This window comes from Homalodisca vitripennis, chromosome 2 (assembly GCF_021130785.1).
Source record: "Homalodisca vitripennis isolate AUS2020 chromosome 2, UT_GWSS_2.1, whole genome shotgun sequence".
Classification (NCBI taxonomy): domain Eukaryota; kingdom Metazoa; phylum Arthropoda; class Insecta; order Hemiptera; family Cicadellidae; genus Homalodisca; species Homalodisca vitripennis.
Window position 1 is genome coordinate 235,283,458 of NC_060208.1, and position 13,529 is coordinate 235,296,986.

At 31.6% G+C, this 13,529-nt stretch overlaps 1 protein-coding gene across 1 annotated transcript in view; it reads left to right on the plus strand.

Annotated features, from left to right (window-relative positions):
- LOC124355514 (high affinity cAMP-specific and IBMX-insensitive 3',5'-cyclic phosphodiesterase 8) overlaps positions 1–13,529 on the plus strand; it is a 586,103-nt gene that overhangs the window by 351,025 nt on the left and 221,549 nt on the right. The window contains exon 3 of the mRNA XM_046806676.1: positions 3,599–3,642. The gene's annotated coding sequence lies outside the window, so the exon portion shown is untranslated. The remainder of the gene's footprint in view (positions 1–3,598; positions 3,643–13,529) is intronic.

Consider the following 13,529-nt stretch of genomic DNA (forward strand, 5'->3'; position numbering starts at 1 on the left):
GATAATGCAAGTGTAGGCTTAAATCCAAATTGTGTCAACAATGTTAATAATCTCGCTGGACAAGTCCGGAGCACGTGCCTGTTACTCGTAGACTTGGATAAACAACTCAACCAGTAAACACAGTAATGTTAATTCTAACTATTAAACTTTCAATACTCACATTCTCAATTTAAGGCATATTATACAATTAAATGTGTTGTTATCAGTTTACATAATGGTGTCGTTATCCATTCAACTAGATAATGCCAGTGTAGGCTTAAATCCAAATTGTGTCAACAATGTTAATAATCTCGCTGGACAAGTCCGGAGCACGTGCCTGTTACTCGTAGACTTGGATAAACAACTCAACCAGCAAACACAGTAATGTTAATTCTAACTATTAAACTTTCAATACTTACATTCTCAATTTAAGGCATATTATACAATTAAATGTTTTGTTATCAGTTTACATAATGGTGTCGTTATCCATTCAACTAGATAATGCCAGTGTAGGAGATCAAAATTGTGGCAACAATGTTAATAATCTCGCTGGTTAAGTCCGGAACACGTGCCTGTTACTCGTAGACTTGGATAAACAACTCGACCAGTAAACACAGTAATGTTAATTCTAACTATTAAACTTTCAATACTCACATTCTCAATTTAAGGCATATTATACAATTAAATGTGTTGTTATCAGTTTACATAATGGTGTCATTATCCATTCAACTAGATAATGCCAGTGTAGGCTTAAATCCAAATTGTGTCAACAATGTTAATAATCTCGCTGGACAAGTCCGGAGCACGTGCCTGTTACTCGTAGACTTGGATAAACAACTCGACCAGTAAACACAGTAATGCTAATTCCATTTATCAATATTTCATTACTCATGTTATCATGTATATGTATTCTACAAAATTCAAGTAGAAATTAAATCACCTTTTTTTGTTGAAAAATGTTGACTATGAAAGATTAGCTTATTGACTACATATTGCAGGCACGTACATACTTTTTTTTAGGTAGTACTGGTCAAATTGAACGCAAATCTAATCTACTATTGCAGTTAAAACAGATTTTCAGTGCCACAAAGTCAAGTTATGATTACATACCTTTCAGATTATGTTTTTGTAAACCGGTAGGAATTTTTTATTACAGGCAATATTTATAGAATAAATCACGGCGATTTTATAGATAATGTAATCCAGTGCGTTATATTAAAAAGCATAATAGAAACATATAAACTTTTTAGTATTGTAAAATTGTCTTCTCAATATAAGTGTAATTTTTGAGACTATACATGATCAGTTTTAAATTTATATTACAGGAATTTAGATTTTTAAAACAAAACACAAAAGTATTAAATAATATATTATTTAATAATATAAGTATTAAGGAATCATAATATTATTTTGCAAATTAAAACCAAGGAGTTCCCTCTAATAAAATATTATATGCTTACTCTCAACCTTATGAGAAATACATTACCAATGGATATATTATTTAAATGATGTGTGACAAAAGGACACTAGTGGCTTAAATTTCGGAACAAACTTACGTTTCTCTTGGTCCAAGAAAGAACGCTACTGATTTTGGGGATAGAAGGTTAAAGGGCAGTCTGTCCTTCAGATTGTTTTGATATGTCCGACAACTCTTAATATACATATCCTCGAAAGTTGAAACTTTAAACATAGGATCCTCTTGATCAAAATATGAACCCCATTGATTCTGAAATCAACACGTCAAAAGGCAGTCCATCCGTCAATTTGTAATTCTTGATAGGAAGGTCCTAGAGACTTTAAACTTTTCATATAGGTTCCCCAAGAACGAAATGCATTTATTTTAGGACCAATAAGCTAATGGCAGTCTGTCTGTGCAATTAACCTATCGAAACATTCTGCAGTATTCTCGATACTCTGTTGTATTCCTATTCTATCTGTAATAATCTAACCTAATCCATGATTACTGTACAGGTAATATACAATGTTATAGATTTCACTGATTCGTCCTATTACAGATAGACTGGTTTGTCTGTCACGTAACATTTTGAGCAGCTCTCAATCAGTTTTTATTATTCCTTCATTATCTTAAATTTTTCTCACAAATTAAAAAAAAAAAATAAAGAGGTTTTGAGACTTTAATAAATGTAGGTTTGTTTTATTATTAATATTTTTTGTCAAGGCTTACATTTTAGTGTACTAAACTTCCGTTGTTCGAAATTTATTAAAATCTACTTATATACCACTAATTTTACTACAGGTAATAAATTAGTTTTATGAAGTATATATTAAATATCAGAAAAATGATTTAGCTTAAGTCTCAACACAATAGTGAAAGTGAAAGACACAGGCATCAGTAGCACTTAGTTCTAATCAGTTGTTATATTTTCCTATAAATTTCCACACAATATTAAATGAAGTGTAGAGTGTAATATTACATAGGTTTTGCCTCCCGTACTAAATGCAATACTATGGTACTATACAATGCTGCCGACCTTTGTAAGAGCAATACCCTGTGAAAAACGACCAAGATGTTGATAAACGAGTTTGCTTGGTCAACTGGTGGCTTTAAATAGAACATCGTATCGACTCCAGAGATCATCAGTTCTCAGTAATCCAGTCTCATTTCCAGTTGAGACCCGTGAACATTTACAACACATATTTTAAAAGTAACTGAGATTGTAGGAGAAACGTATATTATTGTTAATTTCTAGTTTTTCGTTTACGATTTCACTATTTTAAGTAGGAACTCTATTTGTATCAATTTACGGGTTACCCCATCTTATTAACATAGATTATAAACATAGTTTTGTAATATTTCAAATATTCTCTTTTATAATCTTATTCTTAATCTAATCTTAATCTAAAAAAAAATATGTTGTAACATGGAGTTGTTTTAATAACTGTTTTCGCAACCACTAATATAGCTAATTATTAATATCAAGCTTAACTTCATCTTTAATTCTTCACAATATACGTTTGTAAATAGTTTTCATGTAGATACTGTACGAATAATTTAACCACGCACTCTTCAAGAGTTAGATTCAATTAATATCAAGCTTAACTTCATCTTTAATTCTTCACAATATACGTTTGTAAATAGTTTTCATGTAGATACTGTACGTATAATTTGACCACGCACTCTTCAAGAGTTAGATTCAATTAAGTTCTATTAAACCTATAGTGGTTTACATATTTTAACTTTTATATTTAAATTTGACTAATAACTCATTTACTTAAAAAATGCACATTTAATATGAAACGTCTTAAATTTCTTGTGCTATATCAGATAAAACACTTATATCGTATAGGGTACATTTGTATTTAAATTTGCATACATTAAACCCGTTCTAAATCTTGAATTTTACAATATAATCAATTAAGATTCTGATATTCAAAACTAACACTATGAGAACAAAACAAAGATGAACAAGGTCTTAAAGTGCAATCCCAATTCAGTACACACCCAAAGTCTTCATTTAAGTTTTATGTATTGCTGTAAAATTATATTAAGATTTGTTTTGCCAACTGGACAATTTTTATAATTTCAAATATATTGATATTGGTTTGATTTCTTTTACATTATACAATCGTCCTTAATGTTCATAAAATTTTGTTTCAGGAGTCTCAATCATTTCCAGAAGGTGTTCTTCCTGTGATCTTTATGTGAGTTACGCCTTTTTTTAAAGAATAAAACTGAGACATAAAGTTACTATTTTTCTGTAAAAACATAAATTTTATTTAATTGCCATTAAATAATCGTAAAATACAAACAGAGACTATTCCTTTTCTACAAATTTAATGAATTTGTCAAATATTTTAACTTCCAGTTTTATTAATTGTAGATTTTGATTTTTTTAAATCATGTAATCCTTTGCAAAACCCCAAACTCGGCAAAGAAATTCTATGTTTGCTAGTGTTTGTTTTTGTAACATTTATAAAGTTTTCAAAGGCATTCATCTAAAACATATAAATCAAATTTCGTTTGATGGATGATTATATCCTACACCCTGCTTGTAATACTGATGTCTTAGTTTTAAGTGATAATAAACTTGGTGGCCTGGTTCCGTCTAAACAAAATAAAATACTTCCAAAATTTAAATTGACATACCATATAATAAAGTAACTCATTCAATCTTTTGAAGCCCTCTATATTATGGAATCACGCGTCTGAACCAGACGAAGAAGTTCAGATTTTGACTAAGCAAGTTACGGTACATTATAAACACCGAAGAAAATTAAATTTATATAAAATTTGACATAAATTATATTTTGAAAGGTTGAAGCACGCACATTTTTCAAAAATTATTGGTTGCGAGAAATAAATTAAAAGCTCGATGTCTAAACAACGTAGTTGAACAGATAAACTGCTAGAAAAATACATTAAATCTAACAGTATTGTTTAATGAGGTATTTGCACTTATTATAATCAAATATACGTCAAATAAATTACTATTTTATAATTTCATCGCAATATTTTTTAGATTAAAAATATAATAAGTATTAATTTAATTTATGTTGTAAATATACTTCTTTAAATAATAAACCGATAAATCGGAGTATCGAGGACACAACTAAACGTAACTCATGTTTACCGAACCCATTGAATGATGTGGTTTAAACACATTAAACTTGAAATCTTGCAATTTCTGTCCCATTTGGTACGTCTTGGAAATACCGTATTATGACATAGATAAAAGGTTCCACAGCATTTCTTTATGGAGATCTTGCAAAATACTGTCCTTGATCTTTTGATTAGAGAATCAATAGAGTTCTTCTTTGGATCAAGAAAAAACTATGGACCAAATCTGAAATTTCTGTGGCCTTTTATATCAAGAATTATAGCGTTTATGGACAGGCAACACAATTTTAGAAGCACCTCTCGGGCTCCTAAGTACAGTACATCCTCGATGGTTCGTTGTACTGCTCTACAAGCAAGTCTGAGAGTAAATGTAATAATGACCTTTACAACCGTACTAATTTATCCGAAATGTACCGTTAGCTCCCCGCTGTTTGGCAGCGACGTGGGTAGGCCCTGCCACTCCCTGTAGGCGGCGACCTCCACGCCACGCTGTCTGTCGGCAACTCCTCCTGGACGTCGACATCAGCCTTAACGGTAGCACTGTAATTGACTTCTGTCAGCTGTAATTGCTGCACCATTCATAATTCATTCTGCGCAATCAAAACAATGAACTGGCAGTCCTTCAGGGTATTATTGCGCACCGTGACGTTACAGAGGGAGACGACCTGACGCTATCACAGCCAAATTCGGCTGTTGCATAGTTTTCATCTTTGACTTGCTTACCTGAATGATTACATCTTGTTATATTTTCACCGAAATTGCATTTTCGTTGCAACACCTTGTTGTGTAAAACTATGAAGACCTCAGAGATTTGTCTGTGTTCTCGCAACTGTAGCTATTCGGTTGGTCTTGTAACTCCAGATCCCCATTTTGTCCAGGGAAAGGATTGTGAAACAACAGATCAAATAAATTTGGATAAGTGCTTCTTTTAAACTTTATATGTGGCCACTTTATATTGTAAATCTAGAGAGGCTCAATATGTAAATGCTATTCTAATTACCATTTCCCTATTTATTCTGAATAGTTTTTTGCCAATCGTACGTAAATTAGTTACATTTATTGGTGGTAAAACAGTATACACTCAATAAAAATTCCTAAGTGTCTCCTGTGTATGTATGTATATATATATATATATATATTATATATATATATATATATATATATATATATACACCAAGCAACAATAGTAACAATACAAAAAAATAGTATGTACTTACCAAGATTTTTATATAATCTAATCTAAAATTTTAAAATATATTATTTTATAAAATATATACAACGTTATAATATCAATATGCGTATTTACACTGTAAATTTATGTGCCACAACGGTTTTAAAATACCTTTTCGTGACCACGATTATTATTCTTATTTTATTCTTTTCCTAGTAGTGTAAAATCTTTAAACGCTATTTTTAAGAAACGAGAACGTTAATAGAATACGTGGCGCTGGAATGGCAAAAATCAAGCGTTATAAAAAGGTAAAACATTTTTGTCCGAAATCCACTAAAGTTAAAATACAAATTCATAACTCCACGTAATAGATATGTCGAAAGTTTATATACACTATTGGCAAGCAAACCGAGTATGACTATATAATGGCTCTTATAACCTTATATTTTTCGTTTTTCGTTTGAAGAATAAGAATAAATCAGTTCTTGTAAATTCAGTTTTTTACAACGTGTAACGATCACATTGTTTGTAACTGTCGATATTAGTGTAGGTACCTTAAATAAGATTTTAAGAAAATGTTTGAACAAAACTTAAAAAATGTCAATAAATGATAAGTACTAAAGTACCCTAGTACACTAAATAATAAAAAGTAAAATATAGAAACGCATTAATGGATTTGAAAAGTAAATTTATTCAACAATTTTAATTTTCTCTACATCTACTCATCATACTCTTTGCGTATTATATCAATATATCACTGTCACAACTTCTTGAAATCTAAAATGATATACACAACATTTTTGGCAAAAAATATGGTTGAAAAGTGTTATAATTTGTAATTTTATCTAATAAAAAAATAATAACACTTTATCTATACGAATAACAAAAAAGATTTTCAACTAGAATAAATGGATACCATATTAAGTTTTTTATTGAAAGAAAATTGTTTACAAACTCATTCAGAGCATATTAATAATCGAATCAGACACGTATGATTGAATCGAAGAATAAATTATTTTATTACCCTGTTTACTCTTATCGATTTGACGTTATTTTATACACCTCATAATTTAAATCTGGTAGAATAATAAAACTTATAGGAGGAAATGTGTTTAAATTACCAGACATGAAAAAAACTATGTTTTATACGATGATGAAAATAGGCATGCTTCAACTATCCATCTTGATTATTTGAACGGTCGCCGTCTAAAATCTTCATATGTATACACCTGTATACGTCTCATCAGGCAACTCGTACTTGACGCCATTACGGTTACTTCACCATTAGAATTTTATTCTATGTATCTAGACTTTGTCTCGTCTTATATATGTAACAAAATATGATATCACAATGATGTGATTTCAAATTATCACATCCTTGAAATACTCACTGGACCAATATTGATAACAATTAAAGAAACAAAATTGTAGCTAATGGATAATTATAGATCTTTTCCTAGAACTGACCGGTTGAGTAGTTATTGAACTTGGGTTTTCTTGAATATAAGGTTATTTTGATTAGGTGCATATAATTTATGTATGTGTCAACGCCGATACTGCTGACAACTCAATACTCCATGGATATCGGTAGGTGAGCAAAATCGCACCTCAAGTCTGCTTGTAGTACTTCATGCAAAATTATACCAATTGTGAAAACTTCCATTCACTTACTTTTGGGTTTTTATTCATTAAAAATTAAAAAAATCATTTTATTCACATTAAAAAACGTAAATAGTACATCAGTTGCGCAGTCCTTCATAACCTATTTTTTTTTTATTTTAATGAAGCAAAACTACACTAATCAATGATAACCAATGGATGTAAAAAATGGTATCAGCAAGGTACTTGCATACACCAGCAATTATCGCGGCTCCTAATTATTTCATTCGACCGTTACAAAGATATTTCAAAGTAAAACATAATGTTACTATTTTATGTTGTGTTAGGGATGATGTACTTATAAGTCCGATGATATGACACTAATATTGTGCTTTAAATTAGGCATATTAGTCTATGTACACCTGATGGCGTAAAGTTATAAACTATAACCGTAAAACTCAGGTTTTGAAAGTTGCCTTGGATCCTTGCAGTATTTTAGATTTCCCTCACCAACAGTGCTTCTCAACACAAGTGCTGTCTTCGAGTAAAGACGACCGTGGCCATGAAGTTTACATAGCCGTTGTTGGTCTTTTTCAAACCTCTACTAACACAAAGGGATCCTTGCTACTCCAAGTAATTCTGCTCTTCTCATTTAGACCTTAAACTGACTTCCTAACATTTTGAAACAACAAGATCTGTTCAGTTATTTAGCTCATCTCTAAAGTTTTCAGGACGTGAAATTTACATTTTGGATTATCCAACATTCCAAATGGCTGACGTTCTGCTAGACGCTGACACTACCCTGAACTGCTCACCCACCAGCAACAAATCCTCCACATGAATAGGCTATATTTTCTCGGCACCAGTCTAGGTTATGTGGTCATAGATACTGCTCCCTACATGCTGCATACTTTCCAGTCCTCCCACAACTTGATTTCTCTACTCTCAACCAAACAAAGAGTTCAATGTTCATTCCTCTCTCAAGCTTTACTATACACAGGAAAAACTTTCTATAATAAAAGCATGCTGGAGAAGCGTCTAGAGAGAGCAATTAAAGATAATTATGTTCTTGAGGAAAACATAGTTCATTTTACATCCAATTAAACTATCTATTTCTGCCTATTTGATTCCCAGTATGTTCTCATCTGTTCAAAATATTGATGTTAAGCCACTTAAATGCAAGAAGCCATTAATATCAGGCTATTACCGGAAATAATAGTTACTCTCCGCTGTAATGTTTTAAGCAGATTTTTTTATTTTTTTATCATCTGTGTACCGGAATCGATTGGCAAGTAGTGGTTTATTGGTTAGTTTTAATACAACATAACTTTTTATGATAGCGCAACCCCTTGTTATCATACTATATCAGTGGCATAAAGCTATTAATTTTACTACTAATACATGTTTTAAATTTTGTATACTTTTCACTGTGATGTGCAAAACCAATTTGTGGTTAGTCTCTGAACACTAAACAGTCATATACAGTCATTGCCACAATCTTGTAATTTTTTTTATTTGTGTCCGTTGCCATCATGGGTACGTATAAATTAAAAGCCATTTTTAAGTAAAATAAATTCCAAAATAACTAACTAATCCTAATCAAAATATATTTTTTGATCAATCTGATTTAGCGATGGGTTATTATTTTATTCCTTAATCAATAAAATTGTCATATTAGTAACAAAATACACAATAGTTACACATACGGTATTTAGTTATCTAATCAAGAAAATTATCTAAAATTTTATGAAAAAAATAAAATATCCCAGTACTCTAGTAGAGCTTTAATATAAATAGTATATTTATAAACATTTCAACGGACTAAATAGTTATCGGTTTCAATACACCTTATTTGAAAAGGAGCTAGATAAACTCCAATTCGATTTCGATTGTCGTTGGGAAATGTTTCATCCAAACAATAACAATAAACCAGGCAGTAAACGTTTATGCCCTACATCTAATGGTAAACTCGGAATGTCTAAACCAAGTTGACTCGAGCTCTGTGTGAGAGCACTATAACCCTATAACAGGATAACTCCCACGCATTATTGGCTTCAGAGTACATCTACTTTCTCTATGTTCCCGTCGTTGTTGGAGTATTTTTGTGGCTGGATTACATTTACTTATTTCATTTACTAAGAACTGTTTGTGAATTTGTATGTTCAAAAGGATTTTAATTTTCATATTTCAGCTTGGAACGTAATAGAATAATATATTATTTACAAACCTTTGCTTTCTTAAATTTATTTTTGTAACATAAATAATTATGTCAAAATCAGTATCGTTAAGTTATTTAATCGTTCGTTACAAAATATTTAGTAATACTAAGGTTACTGTAATATGCAGTACCGTCAATTATATAATTCCTACTTTGGGTGGCTGTTAACATAGAATAATCAGAATAAAAAACAATTAAATTTAAATTACTGTGATTTTAATAGGATTAGAATTTGGAGGATGACCAAGCATGTCTTAAAGTTAAGAGAACTTTTTGTTCAAAATAATCATTACTTGGATTCTTGCGAAGAAGCAAACATAGCTTTTAGTGCTTGTGCATGAAACTATAACAGGTTGTTGCACCTTTTCCATCGTTATATTACTAAAGCTCCAACACTGCCTGTCTAAATCTGTTATAAGTACATCCCGCTCTCATCAAAAATTGTTAAATGTGGTAAAAAGTAAAAAGTACTACTTCGGTGTGTCATTGGTATGTTTAATTGTTAAATTAATTCTTATATTTTAATACCTGAAGACGACAATAGATACTAGTTTCGAAGCGTTGTATTTCAGCTTTTGTGTTCGTTCATATCAATCATCCAACGACAGTAGCTATATATATATATATATATATATATATATATATATATATATATATATATATATATATTACCCGGATCTTTCACTTGCCGGGTGAATGCGCTACCACTACACCACAAACCCACACGTTTTACGATTAATTTATTTTGTATTTGGCCGTTTCTTTTACATTTGTTTAAATAAGAAAACACAAATGATCGGAAAACCAAATACCTGTCCAACGGCTTTGATTTACATTTTTAAATTTGTATAAATGGCGAAAGCCTAATTTAATTTAAATAAATATTGAACCATACAAATTGCTTGCTTCCCCGGGATTTGAATCCGGATCTCTCACTTGCTGGATAAGTGCAATACCACTACATAACATAAAACCCCTACTTTTTAGATTGAATTATTTTGTATTTGGCCATTTCTTTCACATATGTGTTTAAATAAGGAGAATAACGTATGATCTGAAGAGCAAATACCTGTCAAATGTCAAATTTAGTATAAAGGGCAATAACTTAATTTAATTTTAACAATCATTGAAACTCAAAAATACATGTAATATAACTAGATCTAATAACATTATTATTTTCAAATTTTATCAAGTAGCAATATTATTAATCTACTCTATATTTATACATAGTAGTTACTACAAACAATTATTTATAACAAAATAAATTTCACCGACAATACTATTTAATTTTGAAAAATATGAAAAGACAACATACGTGTTATCCTCCTTTTTAGGAGGAATATATTTAAAGTAGATGCTACTTAAAGTTGAATGTTTTAGTGGATTACAATTATAATTAATGTACACAAACAAAACATTTTCAAAAATCATATTCCGTTCTCTCCCACAAAAGCTTATTGATCTAAACCAATCAATTTTTGTTTCTTAGTGAAACATGAGTAGCTTTCCGAACAAAGACGTATTATCTTTTCTCCTTGTAATATCAATTTAAACTTTTTCAAAACCTATTTAAGCTAGAAAGACACTTAAAGGGCTTAAAAATTATAGTTTTTGAATAAGTTTACACGTAATAATTGGCGTAGTAGACCATTAACTGCAATTCTTGTAAAATAAACTCTCAAAACCCCTACCTCAGATTTGTCCGGTTAATAAACTCGTTATTCAGAGAGTAAGATGTTTACACCTCTTAAACCTTGGCTAGTCTCGGAATACATGTTACCCTCGCGGCTTGGATGTTACGGTAGAGGCAACGGCATCAAGTCATTTGCATTATGAGAAATCAAAGGAAATTAGTGGAAAGTATTTAAATTATAAATTATTCTTAAAACAGACATTAATTTAAAATCAAAATATTACTTAGATCCTCTAACATTAACAATCTGACAAGCGGTTTCTTCAGAATAAGAATGCATTCATTAAGTAATTTTAGTAGAGCTGTTATAATCAGTACAGTGTCTGATGTTTTGCGCTGGCGATATGGAACGAATAGCAGTATTTCGGAAACTTTCTATCGTTATACATTACAAAAATAGAATACAAAGTTTCAACGACTGGAATCCTCTTTTTTAGATTCCATGAAGCACTAGAGGTAAGGTTAAGCATAAACAAAAAATTAATAAAAAATTAAACGTGTGGTGAAACATGGTCAGATTTAAACTTGGCAACAGAACAAGTTGTACACGATTAGGTTAGTGGTGTATGTTCCATACAGGAAATAGATTTCAACCTCTCAAAGTAGCGTTCTAGTTTTGTTATGTATATGTATGTGACATAATTTTCAGAACCATTCAAGTAATGTATGGTAGATGCTCGGAGATAAATTACTTGAAGTGCTCACTAAAATTACATCAGCCAGAGAATTCTCTTCGGCAGGTTTGACGGGTAAGTGTCTTTTTGTTTCCTTGATTGTTTATCTACGTTTTCATTAAATTTTGCACGCCAGTCACGCTTTACGTAACTGAGATACTAATTAATTAGTTCGGGTCCCTTAACTAACTAGGATGCCTTGAAGTCATTCTAGTTATACGAGATAAGCAAGAAGTTTAATGTGTTTATGCAAATCAGGTTTATATCTTTATATAACGTATACATTATGCAAGGTACGCTTTCTTGTAATGGGATCTTAGAGTCGTGTATTCGTTCAAATTACGTGTTGACATTTACATGCTTGAGGTTTACCGTCTTTCCACTACCGTTCAGCGTAAGTTACTTAAATCTAAAGTAAATTTAAGAACTAAAATCTCCCATAAATACCAAAACTATTATGTACATCTTACACTAATTTATTTTTAAATTTCCACCAAAATAACTGAATCAATTATCTCTAATTGATACTCTCGTACAACAGGTATAAAGGAGGAAAGGATTATCAAACTATTTGTCAAACTCCCCTCACATGATTAATTGTAGACGCCTTTAGCGTTCATTTTTTCCAATTAGGCTAAGGAAAGCTCCTTTTTGGAATTATTCCAAAAAGACCTTTGCGATGCTCCCAAAGTGACAGGGTATGCAGCATGGAGAAGTCTAAAGCCGCCTCTTGACGAGATCCCACGAGCGGACGCTATGTCTCAGTCATTATTACTTGGAAGAAATTGGGGGAGGTAACTCTCTAAAGACGTATCTGTTTCAGGATCTTCCAATCAAAGCTGGTAGGGGTTGGCTCTTCCACATGTTGAGTCTGTAACAGCCTTTAGCACTAAGGCAGCCCCATCAATTCTAACATTCTCAGTAGCAACCTAGACCTTTCAACCAGCACGTTGACTTGTCAGTCAAGATGTTTACTGTATTATTGGCAGACGATACTTGCCGTTTTAATACTACTATTTTAATATGAAAACTTAAACGAATTTATGTCATTTCTCTTCAATGTCTGACTTTTCATGTATTTCAAATCCAGCTAATGTCGTATAAACGAACCAACGAATTTAGGATGCACAATCACAATGCTTAATGAGATCAGTTTGAATTCACGGCTCCAGATTAACGCTATCTAAAGAACCGCTCGTTGGATTCGTTAGCGACCACTGTATTATGCAGGAATAGCGTCACCACGCTGAACTAAAGCCGAGGTTGAATCGACTCCTCATAAGTTTTGCTCCTTGTTTCGCCATAAGTTCAGGAAGTATTGATTTGTCACGGGTGAAGTTAGTGACTGTGACCGAATAAACGGGATTTGTCAGATAACAATCTAGTCTCTTGTGGTTTGACTGGTTCATGGTCCTCCGTTGCCTAAAAGTTGCCCCGTTCTCCCAGTTGCTAATGGCGTCCGATATGCTTTATTTATGCCGGTGATATTGTGGAAATAACTTGGCCAAGCGTGTCGTCCAAGAAATGTACACTACAAATCACAATCAGGCTCAACTCCGTTGTCAACAAATTAAACCGTTAAACGCCTCTAAACGAATATAACCCATTTACCGCAC